Raw genomic sequence first — 20,829 nt, 5'->3', positions numbered from 1 at the left:
TTGTTTCATGAATAGTTTTTACTACTACTTGTACATGTGTTCTAGTCTCATGTACTGCATGTACCTGGAGGTGACTTCATACAAGACATAACAACAACAGTCTGACAGAGTCATGTTTTCATGATGCTCTGAGGAAGGGAGCCTCTGTGCTGAAACATGTTAGCAGCCTGAAGTAGCACTACAAGAAGGCTATGTATCTATGATGTAGGACTCTATATGTGATTGTGAGTCAGTGTGGTGTCAGACAGTTAACAGTGAACAACAACTAGGATTTAGAGTTTTTACTTCTTTATTGCACAGCTGCTCTAGTGCTCTTACATAACGTGTATGTTGTATTGTTCCTGGTGAACTTCTGTTTAATGAATGACCTCTTTCAGGAAAGGATTCCAAATAAGCCTGATTGGCTTCTTCCTCTCCTTGCACAGTATTTTGTATCCTCAATATGTATTGTTCAATGTTTTTTATAATAATGTGCTGATAAACTAAACTAAACTAAAAACTAAGTGTCTGACAGTGAACCGTGAACAACAACTAGGACTCTATATGTCAGCATGGCGTGTGACAGTGAGCAGTGAACAACAACACATACGTTCCTCAGGCTTCATCTCAGTGACTTTCTGCAGCCAGTTCCTCCATGTTTGGCAGTCACACGGCTCATGAGCTTCACCTAGGCACTCCCTGGAGAGAGAAAGAGAGACAGAGGGTACGTTCAGACAGTCAGAGGCAGATGCATTGACCCCCATCCACTCCCGTGTTAAGAGAATAACCCAGAAGAAGCGTTAAGTCTCGGACCGAAAACCTAAACACTAATCAATGGGACAGACCTAAACGCAGGAAGAACGTCACTTTGTTGACACTCAAGTGTGATGGTTCAAATGTAAGGGAGTAATGCTGCTATAGGCAGGGGCGTTATGCCGCTTTATGAGCTAGATGTGTGGACACGCCCAGAGAGACAGAGAGAGAGAGACAAAGAGACATAGAGAGACAGAGAGAGAGAAAGATACAGAGAGAGACACACAGAGAGACAGAGAGAGAGAGAGACAGAGAGACATAGAGAGACAGAGAGAGAGAAAGACACAGAGAGAGACACACTGAGAGACAGAGAGAGAGAAAGACACAGAGAGAGACACACAGAGAGATAGAGAGAGAGAGACAGAGAGACATAGAGAGACAGAGAGAGAGAAAGACACAGAGAGAGACACACTGAGAGACAGAGAGAGAGAAAGACACAGAGAGAGACACACAGAGAGATAGAGAGAGAAAGATACAGAGGGAGAGAGACCCAGTGAGTTGTGGTCAGCTATTAGACGTTCGTCTAAAACCGGGTTCTAACTGATCTTAAGCATCTAGATATATAAATAGATGATATCGACATTGACATTACATTGTGACATGTTGTGAGCCTGTAGATCGTCTTGCCACAGTCCACAGCAGGGGAGTGTTAGTGTAGTGTAGTTTAGTATAGTTTAATGTAGGGTAGGGTATTACCAGCAGAACAGGTGTCCTTTGCCACAGTCCACAGCAGTGGAGTGTAGGGTAGTATAGTGTTGGTGTAGGGTATTACCAGCAGAACAGGTGCCCCTTGCCACAGTCCACAGCAGGGTAGTATAGTGTTAGTATAGTATAGGGTAGGGTATTACCAGCAGAACAGGTGTCCTTTGCCACAGTCCACAGCAGGGTAGTATAGTGTTAGTGTAGTATAGTGTTAGTGTAGTATAGTGTAGTATAATATAGTATAGGGTAGGGTATTACCAGCAGAACAGGTGTCCTTTGCCACAGTCCACAGCAGGGGAGGGCAGCAGAGGGAAGGTGTGAGGGTCGTTGTCTCCTGGTCCCTGCCGGCTCAGCCTGACGGCCCGCTCACAACGCACCGCCGGACACCAGCGGATGGCCGGGTTGTTCTCCACAAACGCCTGGAAATGCACAAAACAAAGAGAGGTTAATGGTTAGATTTATATAGCGCTTTCATTAACCAAAGACGCTTTACACAGGGGGTATGGGAAAACAACAAAGAAAAAGAACAACTTTATTACGGGGAAAAAACACTAAGAAAAGGTTAAGACCTCGAAATAAAAATAAAAGTTGGCTGGGGAAAGCCATCTCGAAGAGGTGGGTTTGGAGGGCGGTTTTGAAGGTTTGGAGGCTGTGGAGGCATCTCTGAGATCCTGTATTTCAGGGGTTCCCAACCTTTCTGAAAGTTGACTGCTATTTATATTATTATTAAACTGTATCACTACATCATGTTATATCATTGACTTACAAGGAGTTGTATCCACAAGGATAGGATGATTAAATAAGGTTATGTGCGTATCAGAAATGACTTTGTACAGGAAAACAATAGTTAAACATGCAGAGTGACGCATTAATTTACCTGGGTTACACCTTATGATAGTTCTACTTAAATGTAGACATGAAATAATAATTGCGGTTTGTGTGTGACTGTGTGTGTGTGTGTGTGTGTGTGTGTGTGTGTGTGTGTGTGTGTGTGTGTGTGTGTGTGTGTGTGTGTGTGTGTGTGTGTGTACCTTGATGTCAAACTGCAGGTATCTCTGGTCCATCTCTCTGGACACCACGCTCTCTATGACCTGCACAGGGACCAGCTGGTAGCAGTCATAGGCTGGACAGAAGATGTTGTGAGCATCTCCCTCCTGGATCTTCACGTTCAGGAACCTGACACACACACACAGTCACGCACGCACGCAGTCACGCACGCACGCGCACACACACACACACACACACACACACACACACACACACACACACACACACACACACACACACACACACACACACACACACACACACACACACACACACACACACACACACACTGAAAATACGCAGTTGTACTATATGTAATACAGTAGTGTATGTACGTATGTATACTATGTTTACGTTAATTTCTACATACACTTACTCACAGGTTCACAGTTCACATGCTTACTGTAGTGTACAAGATACAAGAAGTGTGGGCACTAAGGAGGAGTGGTAAAATAAAACACACACATAGCTACAATCAGCTGCCGCGCTGTGAGCTTGTATATCTGCTATTTTTTAACATTTAAAGCTTAAAATAAAGGTTAACAAAATAATGTGTAATAATGTGTATGTTACGATGTTGCGTACGATGTTGCGTACGATGTTGCGTTCCCGGCATAACCGTGGCCAGGCCCTCCTCGTCGGGCGGGGTGAGACAGCTGTCGGTGGGTGAGGTGAGGGTGAGGGTGAGCGGGGGGTGCGGGGGGTCCGGGGCGAGGGCAGGGTGTCCCAGGCGTTGTACCCGCTGGGCGGGGGGGTGGGCATGGTCACGCCGCTGCGCTGGCAGCAGCCCTCTGCGTCCGACATCCACGCTTCTAGGAGCTTCTCCCTGTCCCAGTCTGACACACACGCACACGCACACGCACACGCACACGCACACACACACACACACACACACACACACACAGTTGTATTACTAAATCAACATTTTAGTTTACTTTTAAATCTCTTCATTCAACGATTTTGTAACCCATTTTTCACCCAGTGCCAGTTGCCTAAGCTGTCATCCTGGGCTCTGCTCTCCCTCTGCCAACCTGGGGAGAGCCCTGAACTGAGCTCATGCTTCCTTCAGTGCATGAGGAGTGAGCAGGCATCTTCTCATCACCTGACAGGGGGGAGCTTCCCCGGTTGCACGTAGCGAGTGGAAGGAACACGTTATTCCAACCAGTTCCTTTCCCCTCCATCAGGCGCCCCGGCTGGCCAGGGGGAGGCAGTATAGAGACCAGGATTACTGCATGTTTTTGTGAGGGTATCTACCCTAGGAGACACGGGAAGAACATGCGAACTCCACACAGAAAGCTATCGCCAACCCCACCTAGGGTTCTCTCCTCTGATAACGCGGAGGAGAGAACACGCCCCCAGCGCCCACAGCGCCCCCCAACGGGAATCCGAACTCAGGTCCTTCTAGCTGTGAGGAGACATTGCTACTGACTGTGCCAACGTGGCCCTAAATCAACATTTTAGGATGGTGATTTTATGAACGCCATTTGTAATTTTTTTTGCCATGTTTAGCCATAAGCCTAATGCTGAAAAATAACTGATCTATAAGCTGACAACGCATCAAGCAGCGACGCGTTGTGAGCACCAGCGCACACACACACACACACACACACAAAAACACACATACACAAACACACACATACCGTGCGCTCGCAGCAGGGCCTCTGCGGTGAAGAGGGGGGCTTGCAGCATGTCTGCTGTCTCCACTATCAGCATGTCCTTCAGCCTGCGAAGGTCCTGCAGCTTTAGACCCTCATATGGCTGAGAGAGAGAGAGAGAGAGAGAGAGAGAGAGAGAGAGAGAGAGAGAGAGAGAGAGAGAGAGAGAGAGAGAGAGAGAGAGAGAGAGAGAGAGAGAAGGAAAACATTATTGCGAGCAGTGGTGGAAAAAGTCTTCAAATGATCTTGTAGATCTGCTATTTTCAAATGGAGGAAATGAACAGTACTGTATATAGGGCTGAAGTGGTCAACGTATGTTTTCTAATAATAATCATTGTTCTTATTTACAAGTAACCAGTAACAAATGTTATAAAGAAAACTGTAGCGGAAGTAAAAGTGCAATATTTGCCTCTGAGGTGTAGTGGAGTAGAAGTAAAAGTATACTGAGAATTGGCAATACACCAGTAATGTCAGAGCCTTTTATGAAGTGATGTCACAATGAGTCAGCGCTTGTGCCGGAACAGCCTGATGTCAACAATCACCTCCGCATATGGAGATTCCGAATGTTTAGCGTCCGTTCTGGAAAACCGCGCATTGGGTTGGGACAAGGCCGGGCACTGCACTCCGTGCCGCCGCGGGGAATGCGCGTGCCGAATCCGAAGCCGGTGGAACAAACAGTTCTCGAGATACGCGGATTACATACATACATACACGCACGCACGCACGCATGCACGAACGAACGCAAGCACGCAGAGATTTGTCGCATTTATTGTAAGATTAGATACAGTACTTGCGTAAATGTATTTAGCTACTTTACACCACTGATTGAGAGAAGGCGGTATAGGTAGGCCAAGGCGCAGTGCAACATAAGTAGGGATGGGACGATACACAATATTATCGTTTATTGTGATAAAAAAACACTCACTATAATCGTATCGTGGAGATTTCATTTATCGTGATATCGTCCATTGATCCACTGGGATCAAATCACCTTTTATTTGCTGAGCTGCATATCCCGTACCACTTAAACCCTCTATAATTGGTAAAAGGTACTTATAATATACGTACTTGATAGAGTCTTTTTTTCACTCTCTATCAAATGTCTTTGCCAAAGAATTGCCGATCTACAAGCTCACAACTCGTTGCGTTGCGACGTGTTGTGAGCTTGTAGATCGGCTATTTTTTGGCAAATGTTTGGCCCCAGGATAATGTTTTTTGATTATCGCGATAATATCGTAAATCGCGATTTCTTTTGTCACAATAATCGTGATGTGACATTTTCATATCGTCACATCCCTAAACAGAAGGAATGGAACAATGCCAGTGCAATCTCAGAAACCATCGACAGTCAGGGACAATGTTTACCATTTACTGGTAGTCAGTCTGGAAGCCAGGCAACAAGGGACAGTGTTTACCATTTAGTCAGTCTGGAAGCCAGGCAACAAGGGACAGTGTTTACCATTTAGTCAGTCTGTCTGGAAGGCAACAAGGGATTGTGGGCTTCCGTTGCAGCCAGAGGATATCCAGGCCCGGACTTCCTGAGTCGCGCCACACGCAGGTCATTGTTTATCAGTGAGTTTAGCAACTTGAGATGCAACCATTAAGTAGAGAGATGACCCATGTGACTGTGTTGTCCCACCAGAATCATAGCTTAGTTCTTATTTAGTATTCCTCAGTGAAAAAGGGTGGTCGACGGACATTTTTTGTGGTTACACACATTATTTATCATTGCAATGTGTACAAAACTATGGGCACAAAAAGTTTGAAAAGCGCTGGCTTACCTACTGTACTGTTATTGGATAAGTATATACTGTATATCAACAATAAGTGGCGGCCATAGCAGCAATAGAGTGGTCAGTGAGGCCTCCTGGGCAGCCAGAGCTCCTGGATGTCCCTGGTACGATTCCAGGCCAGCAATGTGTCAATGTGTCCCTGAGCAAGACTCTTAACCCTGAGCACCCCCGAGCCATGTAGAATTGCTGCTCACTGCTCCTAGTAGTTATAGGATGGCACCTACAGTATGTGCAAGGAGTGGGTTCTATTCTAAGGTGATGCTGCTGCCGCCGTTCACTCACGCTTTATTTTGAAGAGCCTCGGAAGCTTCGTGCGTGTGCACGTGAGTGTCCACTGACGATTGAGGAAGATAATCCATTTGTTTACAAACGCTCGCGAAACTAAAATCCAAACCGGGGCCGACCATCGCGGTAAAGTGTCGCCGTGAAAACAATCAGATCTCTGCTTCCCTGGCGTTCTTTGCGTCTCATTCATAGATAAAGCCCTTTTTATGTTTCAGTAGGGCTGAAAAGATCATTATTTTACATAAAAAAACTAAAAAGCCAAACTCAATCTCAGTCAGACTGTGAGATGTTTAGTTCTGATCTGAGCCAAGATGATGGAAAGAGAGCCTTTTGGTCGACAAGAAAGATATAAAACCATTCCATGTGTTTGTTAACACTTTGGTTTCAAGGAGTAAATATATTGACCAATTTTAATTGTGTCTTTTTTTTTGCCATAATCAAGCAGCTCTTCATTATTTTCACCTGATGGTGGCGCTAGAGGATCAAGGTCATTGGAACACTTGGTTATGGTTAATCTCCCAGAAAGCATGAATGCACTGAACAAGTTCCATGACAATCTGTCCATTACATTTTGACACATCTTGTGTCCAAGTGGAGAGTTTGGCCAAAAGATGGCGCCAGCATAAAGGCCATTTAATCTAGGATTAATCTCTTAAAGTATTTTGTATTAATATCTCTCTAATCAGATATCAATTGCCTTGATGTCTGACATCTTCCTCCAGAAACACATTGCTACAGGAAGGAAAAGGACCATATAAGGTTGTGTTTGCTGTTACTTCATTAGTTCCCAGTTAGTTAGTGTGAGTGGGGTTGTTTTTAAGGACAGGATGGTCCACAGACTCTGCCTGGGTTTTGGACTGGTGTCGCCTGGGACACTGGGACAGTGACCACACTCTGTTAGTGTGGTCGCTTTGACCACACTCTGTTAGTGTGGTTGTTGTCCTGGGACAGTGACCACACTCTGTTAGTGTGGTTGTTGTCCTGGGACAGTGACCACACTCTGTTAGTGTGGTTGTTGTCCTGGGACAGTGACCACACTCTGTTAGTGTGGTTGTTGTCCTGGGACAGTGACCACACTCTGTTAGTGTGGTTGTTGTCCTGAGACAGTGACCACACTATGTTAGTGTGGTCGCTTTGACCACACTCTGTTAGTGTGGTTGCTGTCCTGGGACAGTGACCACACTCTGTTAGTGTGTAGAGAAATTAGACGCTTGCCCGTAGCCGGTGTTATAGTTTAGCTCGAGACCAGTTTAACTTGAGAAAGCATACTTTATTTATTTATTTATTAACATAGCCCATGGACGGCCGGTGAGGACGTTTGATCCCCTTACTGCTCCAAAACATGTACAAATGCAAAATATAAGGTGCTCCATTCTTGCTCCAAAAGTGTAATATATCCACCAGGAAGCTCTTCGAAATGTCTAAGTACATATTTTTGAGAGGTGGCACGGTCTCCTTAGCTTGTTACCAGGACGCCGACTGACGCCGTCTCGAGTTAAACTGGTCTCGAGATAATCCCAAAATAGTGAAAATAGCCGATCTACAAGCTCACAAAGTTGCAAGAAGCATGGCCTAGTGACATTCATAACGTTGATTGATTGATAAAAGACTTCATTAGAAGTTTGCATAAGAAAAGGTACAGTTTCATGACAGTACAGTACACTGGTACAAGCTCAACTAAAAGGATACACCTTTAAAATAGCCTATGGCTTGTTTCAATTAGGATCCTTTTCTTTTTAAACTCATATTAGCCTAGAAAGGTTTGTGGAGGTAAAGATAGGCTTTGTCTTCATTCAGCAGTTTCGAGCAGCAGCCTCCTCTAAGTGTCTTTTCAGTGCTGATATAATATTATATTGTCAGTGCATAATCATACGACAACAACACAAAGGAAAATAAAACAACAAAAACAACATTACCTTCTCCCAGAATGTCTCCTGGTAGAAAACACACTTTCACTCTCTTTACACAGACTGTTGTGCAACGACTCTCTCTCCTCCACAAAGCTTTGTGAGTGAAAAGCTCTATTATTTATAACTCAGTGAAAAGCTCTATTATTGTATTTATAACACGGTGAAAAGCTCTATTATTGTATTTATAACTCAGTGAAAAGCTCTATTATTGTATTTATAACTCAGTGAAAAGCTCTATTATTGTATTTATAACACAGTGTTCGTTCGCTCTCTGCTCTGTTTACGCTGTGTTTCAACCCGGACGAGAGAGAGGGACGGAAACGCTTCCCGTCCTCCCCTCTATCTTGTCCGGGTTGAAACACAGTGCACTGCCCCGGAGAAGTAGACCTAGCAGAAATGCTGCTTTAGATCATAAACAAACTGGAAACATTATTTTAACCACACAAAAACAAACTCCCAATGAATTATAATGTAGTAGACCTGAATATCACACTTTATGTAAACTAATATACAATGAATTATAATGTAGTAGACCTGAATATCACACTTTATGTAAACTAATATACAATGAATTATAATGTAGTAGACCTGCCATGAACATCACACTTTATGTAAACTAATAGCCTTGGATCAAGAAAGGCTATCATTGATTGATTGATTGATTGATTGATTGATTGATTGATTGATTGATTGATTGAAGAATGTATTAGAAGTTTGCAATAGGAAAAAGTACAGTTTCATAACAGCACAAACTAAAAGGAGATGCTGGTAAGCTTTACGGTTTACAGCTTTACATCGAGTGTCTAATGGACCCTTACAGGTGCTTGAGGGTCCTCTCAACAAAATTAAATAGTTTTAATATTTTATTGATCATTTAATTTAAATTTTTATTTTACTGTCTTTAAGTCAATGGTTCTCACACAGGACCCCACCCGAACGTACGTAGGGCTACTGTACAGGACCTGTAAGGTCAGTGACTGTCAATAATACCCTGTAAAAGTTCATTTTCTTCTGTAATTAATCATAATATTCCTGGAAACGTAAAGAAAGGATGGCTTCCACTTTTAGTAAACCTATGAAATGAGCTCAGTGCGGTGCTTCTCAAACTGGGGTCCAGGGACCCCCAGGGTTCCTCCAGTGGGTTCTAAATGGACCCTTACAGGTCCATGTGTTTCCATTTATTCATTCTCCAGAACCAACAGGCTCTGTTCAGTCAGTGTGTTGGTGTTTGGATGGCTTTTATTATTGACATATTATCATTGTGGTCACTGAAGTGCAGTTACCCAACTTGACCAACAGATGGCATCTCAGACTCTCAGTGCAACATTGATTGATTGAAGACTTTATTAGAAGTTTGCATAGGAAAAGGTACAGTTTCATGACGGTACAGTTCACTGGTACAAGGTCTACTAAAAGGAGATCCATGAAAAGACTAAGCTTATTTCCACTGGAAACCATTGAAGTATCTCATATAACATTGAATGACAGACAAATAGAACACAGTACTATGCAGTAGATATGTAAAGAAAAAGAAAAAAGAAAACAGTAAGTCTAAATAAACAGTATACAAAGAAGGGGCAGGGGAGGGTAGGGTTGGGCTAGGTTAGTTTTTTACCAGTTGCGAATGGCTGCTGCCTGTAAGTGATTCTTCAGGGCAATTTTAAAGGATGCTAGTGATCCACACTCCTTTATGACCTTCGGTAAGGCTTTCCACATTTTGGTGGTATAGCAGAAAAAGGAGTTTGACCCTTTGTTGGTTTTGACTCTGGGTTGAAAGTGATCTGTGGCGCTGCCTCTGGTGTTGTAATTATGGACATCCTTAATGTTTATAAAGTATTTTGACAGGTACTTGGGTATCATAGTGGTGTAGTGTATCTTGTACACCAGGCCCATTGCAAGTTGCTGTACTCTGTCATCTACTCTGAGCCACCCCACTCTTAACTGGTGAGTAGCGGTGAGGTGAGTCTGATAGGGAAGGTGAAGTAGGACCCTAATTAGTTTATTTTGGGCTGTTTGGAGTTTAGTTTTTAGGGCTTGTGGGGCATCACGATACCATACGTGGACTCCGTAGTCAAAGAGGGGCTGGATTATTGCACCAGCTATGGTCTTCAGTGTGTTGAAATTGACCATTGGGGCGATCCTCTGTAGGAAACGAGTCCGTTGGTTGATTTTATTTATTACTTTAGAAGTCATCTTTTCACTGGAAAGATTAGCTTCAAGGATACATGTATCCTAAGTAAGAGATTTCGTTTTTTCGTGTTATGACCTTGTCACCCACTTTGATTGTGAAGTTATCGACTTTTTTGAGGTTATGATTTGATCCAAAGAGGATGGACTCAGTTTTTCCCAGATGAATTGATAATTTGTTGTCATTAAGCCATGTGCAGATCTTACTTAGTTCAGAGTTAAGTGTCTTTTCAACCTGCAAGTGGTCCTTGCCCGAGACTAGGAGAGCCGAGTCATCCGCGAACAGGAACAGGTTGCAGTCACAAGCAGATGCCATGTCGTTCACATATATTAGGAACAACAGAGGTCCCAGTATGCTACCTTGAGGAACACCACAGCTTACTGGGAGGGGGGGGGACAGGGTACCGTTAATCTCCACCACCTGTTCCCTCCCCACCAGGTAAGATTGCATCCAACTCACTGCTGCGCTGTCAAGACCGATGGCTTTTAGTTTCTCAATCAGAATAGAATGATTTACGGTGTCAAATGCCTTCTGGAGGTCCATCATGACCATGCCGCTATATTTGCCGTCATCCGCTTCGCGTTTGATTTGGTCAGTCAAATACAGAAGGCATGTGTCAGTGGAATGAGATTTTCTGAATCCAGATTGGAACTCGTAAATCATCACGTGGCAAGAGGCATGTTTGTCATTTGTAGTAATACTGTGGTGCCATAGGTTTGTGTTTTCTTCTGTATTGTATGTGTCTATGGAGTTAACATTACTCTAATAGACCCCCAGGTGTTGTTATATGTTTTGTATGTGTCTATGGAGTTAACATTACTCTAACAGACCCCCAGGTGTGTTGTTATATGTTTTGTATGTGTCTATGGAGTTAACATTACTCTAATAGACCCCCAGGTGTGGTTATAATATGCAAATATGTCTTCTCTGTACTTTTTTGGTTTATTCCTGAAAGCTGAAAGCCTCTGAGTCAAAAGGCCCAATCAGAATACACCTCTTCACTGAGAGAGAGATGGAGTCGGAGAGACCAAAATCAAACCTCGTTCGAAGTGGAGCGGTGAATTTAAGCAGTTCCAGGTCTATGTTTTAGATTCTATGTGTTCTAGATATCTGAATTCTGTGTCTTAGATCTATATAACGCAGTATGTTGCAGTATCCCATCAGCCTCCATGCATCCGGGCGGAGGGGAACTCAATTCGATAGGTACCGAAATGTTGTGTAACTGCTGTGCGCACGTGTTTGTGTGTGTGTGTGTGTGTGTGTGTGTGTGTGTGTGTGTGTGTGTGTGTGTGTGTGTGTGTGTGTGTGTGTGTGTGTGTGTGTGTGTGTGTGTTTGTTTGTGTGTGTGTGTGTATGTGTGTGTGGGTGGTAAAATCGCGCATGTGCAGATCCTCTTCAAACTTGACTGGACAGACTCGTACTAGTGAGGACAGACACACTCGTACTAGTGAGGACAGACACACTCGTACTAGTGAGGACAGACACACATTACTGCCTATAGCGGAGCTGCTGTGTTACACACACCGCTCCAAAAAAGGTTGCTGCACCAGAGAGCTGTGTGTGTGTGTGTGTGTGTGTGTGTGTGTGTGTGTACTTCCTCTCTGTCTCAGCTTTACCCATAGAGTATATATAAAATAGAGGGGGGGGGGTTCTAAGGCAGTTAGTAGTCCTAGAATGGTCACAATAAGTGCGCTTAGTTTCAGGGCAGGAGGGGGACACGGTGGCGCAGTGGTTAGCGCTTCGCCTCACAGCTAGAAGGTCATGGGTTCGATTCCCGCCGGGGGACGCTGTGGGCGCTGGCGGCGTGTTCCTCCTCCGCGTCATCAGCGCCCACACCCTAGGTGGGGTTGGCGATAGGGCCTTTCTGTGTGGAGTTTGCATGTTCTCCCCGTGTCTCCTAGGGTTGATACCCTCACAAAAACATGCATGTAATCCTGGTCTCAATAATGCCTCCCCCTGGCCAGCCGGGGCGCCTGATGGAGGGGAAAGGAACTGGTTGGAATAACGTGTTCCTTCCACGCGCTACGTCCAAACCAGGGAAATCTCCACTGTCAGGTGAAAAGAAGCAACTTGGACTCCTCATGCATAGAAGGAAGCATGAGGTCAGTCCGTTGTCTCCCCAGGCATGGCAGAGGGAGAGCAGAGCCCAGGATTACATAGGCAATTAGCACTGGGTGAAAAAATGGGTTACAAAATTGTGGGATAAAAATTATTAAAGAAAAAAAAAAAAAGAGTATATATAAAATAGAGAGCGGACGAGCCCCGCCCCCACTATCATTTCAATGCAAGTGCTCAGTGGCGTTTTGAAGCAACGGCTACGTGCTAGCATGTAGCTAATCCAGGTGCATTCTGGGGGAAATTGGCCACTATTTGGAGACCACAAATGACGTCACGACGTCACGAACGCGCAAGTGGATAGAGCCATGGACGCGCCTCCCTGTCGAGGACGAGCGCTCTTAAAGTGATAGTAAACGCTTCGAGAGGTTCTGAATTCTGATATTAATATTTTGAACCAGAGGGTTTAGAATTGAAATTATTCACGATTGAGCAACTACATCAACGATTTTGCACTAAATATACATATGTATTACACTGAGATGGTAAAAAACGGGTTCTCTGGTTATGTTCTCTTCTCTTTTCTTCCCTGCATGCTATGGGTTGCCCTTTTTTTTGTCACTGTAGCCACTAGATGTCTAACCTGAACATCCGACCAAGACGTTGGTTATAGCAAAGATAAGACTATTATTATGTCTGTCATTGGTAACTATACTGTAGGGGGTACCACTGTACCATTTGTATTGGCAGATTTAATGTTCACTGCCTTATGGGTTGCATTTCATTGTGGACTAATGGTAATTATTATGGGAGCAGTTGTATATCCAGTGCTCATAAGGCATATAGAATAGTTACTCCAGAAAATCACCAATCACTAATAAACCTTTTTATTTGCAGTAGGTTATTTTCAATCTGTCATAATATGGAAACTACTGTTCTCTTTTTATTGAGAAGGGTTAGCTAACTAGACCAGAACTTGACAGGCTGATTGTACTTTATAGGCCTACTTTTGCTAATTGACATTTAGATGAAAATTTTGAAAATACAATTTCCTCATTTTAGCTCTGAAGAGAATGTAGCACACTGAAATTTAAAGCCTGCATGAATGAATACCAATCTCAGTCTGAATAACATGCTAAAATTCCATAAATAATTGGTTATTTTCATAGTATACAGTGATATGATTATGAATGCATATATTATAACGATTTATATATATATATATATATATATATATATATATATATATATATATATATATATATATATATATATATATATATATATATATATATATATATACATATATATTAGAATTAGAATAGAATATAAAGTCAGTTATTTGCTTTATTTACACAACTTAAGACAAGTGCAATGTGCACTATTTTATGGCTTGGAATCCCATTTATATTCTGTCAATGACACAATTAATAATAAACAAGTAATTTGCTACATTTTCTCTCTTTTTAATAATTCTATGCAATTAGCATATTCCACACAGACACTAAAACAAACTGATGTACATTTGTCTGGGTTTATATCTGTCTGCCTGCTATCAAGTGGGATAACATTGAGCACATCTATCTTTCAATTGCTTCACAATGTTATTCATGACAACACAAATGGCTTTTTACAGAAAATAAACTTGTGAAAATAAGGAGGAAAATAAAATATAATCAAACAATCTTCTTCAAATATATTACTCAGACTGTTTAGCTACCAAATGGCAAATGATGCAGTTGTTAAGTAGTTCCAATCTGCTCAGTTTAAAGTTCTGCCTCAACACAATAACTTGTGATTTTTTGCTTGTATGTACAGTGGTGCTCAAACTGTTTCATGTAAAGGAAAATGATATATATTTGGCCACGGTCCCCCTGTCTCAAAATAATACGTTCCAGGGACCCCTCCAGAAGCAAAATTTGAGTCACAAATATTCACTTAAAAAATACATATTCAAAGATTTGCACACATTTTCACGGAAAAATAGCAGAACTACAAGCTCGCAGAGCAACACTCGGTGCGGCACTCTGAGCTTGTAGATCTGATCTTTTTCAACCCCTCCACCTTGGGCCCAGGTAACTCAGTCCCACGTTCTCCCCCCTTGTGATGCCCCTGTCTCAGCCCTTCTGTCAGAGGGTGAAATGAAGAAGACCAGGGAAACAGGCAGAAATCTGTGCTGTGCCTGTTTTTGTCACAGATATTCTATTTGTCTCCTCTGTAGAATCAGAAGCACTCAGTTGACTGGGAATCCCTAACCAGCTATGTCTGTAGAATCAGAAGCACTCAGTTGACTGGGAATCCCTAACCAGCTATGTCTGTAGAATCAGAAGCACTCAGTTGACTGGGAATCCCTAACCAGCTATGTCTGTAGAATCAGAAGCACTCAGTTGACTGGGAATCCCTAACCAGCTATGGCTGCCTAAACAGACCCTAGCTGCCTGAGGACTGAGTATCTGAAGCTGGGTTGGGCTGGATGAGGTTGGTCATGGCCAAGTACTTGACGACTTTCTTTCCTGGTGCGAGGATGCATTTTTTAAATTGAATGTCTCAAAAACAAAAGAGATGTGTGTTGATTTTAGGAAATCCCCCCCCCCCCCCCCCCCCCCCCCCCCCAGTTCCCCAGAACAGTGTTGTCCATGGTCGGCAAGTTGACCTGGTGAACACCTACAAATAAGCAAATAAGAATTGGCTGGGAATGAGATGCTGTTTGCAGAGGTTGGATTATTATGTCTGTCTTCTACTGCCCCCTTTTGGTGAACGTGGATGTTTTGGGTTTTACTCTAACTTTATTAATAGAAGTGTTCAGTATCTAGTGGTTAATGAAATGTATACTGATCTGATGTATTTTCCCTTAATGCAGTTTTACCCGATCAAATCATTTCGATAAAGTAAGTGTTTATTTGTACTGGTGATATACAGTTAGACTGTATTCTCAAAAGGGTTCTGGCAATGTGTGTTGTTTCAGAAATGTATTTTCAACATGGTATGAACAACGTAAAACTATGAACCCCTTCTTAAAATATGGAAAATGTCTAAAGTAGGCCTAAAACTCTATCTATTCTGAGTTTCAGTCTGGCAGAATAAGGTTATTGACAAAACAAATGTCTTCATTTGTAACAGGTAAATGAATGTAAATACAGCTCATTCTCTAATCTTTAGTATGAAGGCTCACCCCAAAGGGAAATAAATGTGTTCTCCAGTATGTCCACTTTTGTTCATCTTAAGGGCCATACACTGAGCACTATAACTTTAACTATAAAATATATAGTTCTACAATCGTTATCTAAAGTTATCTATATCTTGCTCCAGTTCCAATTTTGCGTGCTCACTTGTTTATTAACTATCATGTATACGTTCTTGCTTTGATAAAAGTGGTATTTTGGAATCTCTCCCATTGTTTACAATATCATCCTGTGTTAATCATATACTGTCATTCAGTGTGGTCATCTTAGCATTTTGCATGGATTCCTTGGGTGAAATGTGTCATAGTTAAAGTTACTGGTCTGTTCTAGACAAGCCTAGAGTTGTATTCTGTTCCAGAAACACGTTTAAATACAATTCATATACTAGATACTGTCTGAAATAGAGTATTTTTTATTAGATGCCAGTACTGTTGACATATAGAGACATTCTTTGAAATCCACATTAGATGCACTTTGTCCAAACTGAATACATTTCATTACACATTTGTAAGTGTCACAGACAGAGTTTGATCATTTTCAGTAGCTTTAACAGTGTTATGGAACTATTTAACCATCAAATATGGCCTGCACTCTGCTCTATACAAACATGAGTGCATATTTCATTAGGTCATTCAAAAAGCTTTTAAATGATGTGAGCACAATGTAAAACTTGACCCCTTTCTTCATAACAAGGGATGGGGGGGTGGGGGGGGGGGGGGGGGGGGTGGGGGGGGGGGGCGGCATTGGGATGATGATGACCATGAGACAGACCCACTAACTATGAGACAGACATAGGCCTACTCAGAAATGGCTTTCGCCCTACTTGTAGGTTATCAAACCATGTATGTATCTCATTTAAATTCCATTTTTGATAGTAAATCTTCATTAACATTTCACGTAAAGCTTCTATTTAAAAAAAAAGATAGAAAATTGATTCGGACTTTTCAGAACCCAATGAAAAGTCAATGGCAGACAGCCTCTGTCAACATGACAAAACGCTAAAATCGTAATAACTAATACTAATGAGTAAACCAACTGTTTTATAAGAACAATGTTATTGTAACTGAGAGATTCGGAAAGGTACCTATATTTAATAAACACAGAATAAGAAGTAATAAGAAGAAGTCGCTATGGTTATTTCCTGGTTTAAATGCGGTCAGCGGTGCGCTGTTCTCCGCTCCGGAGAGAAGCAGAGGAAGGATTGTCGGAGTGGAGGGGCGGGGCAAAAATGCGCGTTCATGTTTTTTCATTAGGCTGCAGTTCCAACTTTGGCCACCATCGGGGCTGCTTCAAATCTAGCCCTGGGTTCTGGGGGCTTGGCTTTACCACACAGGAAGTGAGAGCCGTTGCAAACAGGAAGTCTCCCTGCATCTTGTATCTTGCTTAACTCTTTGAGTGCCAGCGCCCTCTAGGGGCCAAAGAATGCCAGCGCATCTCTCATAGGCGAGCGCTTTAGCTTCCAGGACTTCACCTTCCAGGACCTGACGTGCTCACGTTCATGCACGGCATGGAAATGTCCCAGATGAAGATGCTATAAAGAATGGCTATTCAGCAGTGAAGTGTGACGTCACTTCCGTGAAATGGCGTGAAATGTCGCCCTCTAGGGGGTTCATGCTGGTATTGTTTTGTATTGAAATCGCCATTGGAGAATTTGCGATTACCGCATATAAGAATTGTGTTAAAAATATAAACACACCATGCTCTCGAATTGACCCAAATGGACATTAAGCATCGACTAAGGTGGAAATATACAGACTTACCCAAAGAGTAACACAATAAACGCTAGAAACGAGCAGGAAACGAGTTACACAAAACACAACAACTACACTTCCCATGAACGCCGCTGCTGCCCGGCGCACAGAACATACGTCACGGGCAGTACTTGTTACCGCCAAGCAACACACAGCTGAGCTATTTTACTCATTCTGAAATCTGAACAAGACCGCGGACGTTACACTTGTTTCAACGAACTCAAAAGAAAAACTTTACAAAAGAGCAGAAATGGTACTGTGTTTTGTTCCCGACTGCAATCATCGCAGCGGGGCAAGCGGCCATGGTTGTTCTTTTTATCGTTTTCCAACCGACGAGTGGACAAGACGCTGTTGGACTGAAAAGATACGGTGAGTTCTATTCATGGCAACTTCGAGCCAAAATGTTACTGCTAAATGAGATTGTGTGCTTGTCAAAGGACAACTCATAGATTTATTGAAGAATGTATTAGAAGTTTGCAATAGGAAAAATGAAAAAGTAAAGTTTCATAACAGCTCAAATCACTGGTCAACTAATAGGAGATCCTAGTAAGCATCTTATTTACACTGGAACCACTTTATGTAGGCCCATCTCGTATAACATTGATAGACATACGGATAGAACATAGGATAGCATCAATTCAATATTAGAAAAGCAGAAAACATAATGTACAAAAGGCTGGCCGTCAAACGAGGGCTGGTGCGTGCTCGTTGGTTCGTGCTCGTTAAGCGCGTGCAAGGGACATTGTGTGCGTGTGCGCACCTGCAAGTGGTAATCAGTGCGCTGCCTGAGCAAGCGTCTTTCAGACATAGTTCACTTTACTTTTCTCAAACCAATAAAGTAAATGGATGAATCAAATGTATTTGTTATGGTGAGGAAAGCTCACGGCAGGTAGGGTACTGCCATTGGTGTAAAGTAACAAAGATGTTTTCACCGTTGTAATGCGTGGGATCCATTACATTGAAAACCTAGCAACGTTACTGTGTACCAATTTTGTACAAAGTACAGTTTTGAGGTATCTGTACTTTACTTGAATATTTCCTCTTTCCAATACTTTTACTTTACTCCACTACATCTCAAGCCCTAATATTGTACTTTTACTCCACTACATTTATTTGAAAACATAAGTTATTAGTTACTTTGTAGTTTGATTATTATTACAAAACATACATTAAATGCCTCAACCCTATAGACATTTTGGCCATTTGGAAATAGTCTATCTACAACACGCTTGTGACACATTGTGAGCTTGTAGATCTATTTTCAAAAGATTTGTATACATTTGAAAACTTGAAATGGGACATTCTGCATAATGAGTACTTTTTGTAAATGATTTTGCCATTACTTTTGCTAAACCATTTGAGTACCTTTACCACCTCTGGGTGTCTGTTTTGCTGGGTTATCAGGGCAGCAGTGTGGCAAGCTGAAGCTGGCTCCTATCCTGGTCTCCCCCTGTTACAGTTGGAGGTTATAAACGTGTATCTGATTCATTAGCTCACCCACTGAAAGCAAGGGGAGATATTTCTTCATAGAAGTTTAGAACCTGATGAGCCTGCCAACCTACAGCCTTTAAATGAGTAGTTCACCCCCAAAATGACTTTTTTTCTATTGATTACTCACGCCATGAAGACTGAGTTCAATAATATTGTTTTGTAGTTGTCGCAATTCCTAAGACAAGTTTGATTATTATAAACTTACCTCCATTGATTCCGGATGGGGCCCCAAATCAATTTCCCGGAATCGATGAGGGTATATTTATTGTAATACATTTTTCATGCAGCAAAAAAACTAAAACATATATTATTGAACCCAAGTCTCCATGGCGTGAGTTATCAATAGAAAACAAGTAATTTTGGGGGTGAACTACTCCTTGCAGCCCTGCCTGCAAGCAATGTTCTTTGGTTTGGGCCTACTACATTTTTGTAGACAGCTCCTTGGGTAAACATGCTTGTGACTGCCCTATTTGTCTCTCTAAATAATAATGTCTAACATCTTTTTTCCCCTCCTTTTTTCTAGACGGAAAGACCGGAGGCCCAGTGAAGATTCGCGGGTCTGCAGCTGCCATTTTCCTGCGGGTAAAACCAAAGGGCCCATATGGTTCGAGGGGAGAAAAGACCCTATGGTTAGGGTTAGGCCCCGTTCTGCAGGTATGCAACCTCAAGCTATTCACCTCCACTTCCATACATCTTATGTGTTTAATGTTCAACATCATCCACTTCTACATCATCTGCCCATAAATATGCTTACACCTCAATCTTTTCATGACTAAGTTACGTGTGTGTGTGTGTGTGTGTGTGTGTGTGTGTGTGTGTGTGTGTGTGTGTCCTCAACTCCAGTAAATCCAAGCACCTCTGCTGCAACCGATCCAGGCATACCGAAAGCTTCACCCAAAAGACCAGTTCCATGCGTTTCATGTATGTGGTTTTTAATGGTGACCTTCATTGATAGATTGATTGATTGAATACTTTATTAGAAGTTTGCATAGGAAAAGGTACAGTTTCATGACGGTACAGTTCACTGGTACAAGGTCTACTAAAAGTAGATCCATGAAAAGACTAAGCTTATTTCCACAGGAAACCATTTAAGTATCTCATATAAAATTGACAGCCGAATAGAACACGTACTATGCAGTAGATATGTAAAGAAAAGAAAAATGAGAGGGAAAAAAAGAGTCTAAACAGTAAGTAAGTATATACAAAGAAGGGGCAGGGGAGGGTAGGGTTGGGCTAGGTTAGTTTTTTTTTACCAGTTGCGAACGGCTGCTGCCTGGAAGTGGTTTTTCAGGGCAATTTTAAAGGTGCTAGTGATCCACACTCCTTTCCACTTCTACATCTGCCTGTAAATAAATATAACTTTTACCTACGTTTTTTCATGACTAAATCTCTCTCTCTCTCTCTCTCTCTCTCTCCTCTCTCTTCCCCCCCCCCCCCCCCCCCCCCCTCAGCAGCAAATCCAAGTACCTCTGCAACTGATCCAGGCACACTGGAGTCTTCACAGGAAATGCCAGTTCCATGCATTTCAAGTATGTTTTTAATGGTGAACTTCATCAACTTCTACATCTGCCTGTAAATAAATATAACTTTCACCTACATTTTTTCATGACTAAATCTCTCTCTCTATCTCTCTCTCCGCAGCAAATCCAAGTACCTCTGCAACTGATCCAGGCACACTGGAGTCTTCACAGGAAATGCCAGTTCCATGCATTTCATGTATGTTTTTAATGGTGACCTTCAACTTCTTCATCTGTGTGTAAATGAATATAACTTTCACCTACATTTCTTTCATGACTAAATGTCTCTATCTCTCTCTCCGCAGCAAATCCAAGTACCTCTGCAACTGATCCAGGCACACTGGAGTCTTCACAGGAAATGCCAGTTCCATGCATTTCAAGTATGTTTTTAATGGTGAACTTCATCAACTTCTACATCTGCCTGTAAATAAATATAACTTTCACCTACATTTTTTCATGAC

At 42.3% G+C, this 20,829-nt stretch overlaps 2 pseudogenes across 2 annotated transcripts in view; both read right to left on the bottom strand.

The window, feature by feature from the left end:
• Positions 1 to 20,829, bottom strand: part of LOC308292816 (ankyrin repeat and IBR domain-containing protein 1-like) — a 109,972-nt pseudogene that overhangs the window by 10,100 nt on the left and 79,043 nt on the right. Inside the window, exons 4-6 of the transcript in view lie at positions 2,526 to 2,670; positions 1,753 to 1,913; positions 590 to 678 (exon numbers count right to left, since the gene is read on the bottom strand). The product of the transcript in view is annotated as an ankyrin repeat and IBR domain-containing protein 1-like (transcript). The remainder of the gene's footprint in view (positions 1 to 589; positions 679 to 1,752; positions 1,914 to 2,525; positions 2,671 to 20,829) is intronic.
• Positions 2,933 to 19,062, bottom strand: LOC308292290 (ankyrin repeat and IBR domain-containing protein 1-like; annotated as a pseudogene). The gene is made up of 4 exons: positions 19,057 to 19,062; positions 4,182 to 4,299; positions 3,139 to 3,377; positions 2,933 to 2,943 (listed from the first exon to the last, which is right to left on the bottom strand). The product of its transcript is annotated as an ankyrin repeat and IBR domain-containing protein 1-like (transcript).

Source organism: Nannobrachium achirus (genome assembly GCF_963921795.1).
Source record: "Nannobrachium achirus genome assembly, chromosome: 10".
Lineage (NCBI taxonomy): Eukaryota > Metazoa > Chordata > Actinopteri > Myctophiformes > Myctophidae > Nannobrachium > Nannobrachium achirus.
The sequence above is the reverse complement of the archived record's forward strand: the minus strand, read 5'-3'. Positions and strand labels throughout refer to the sequence as shown.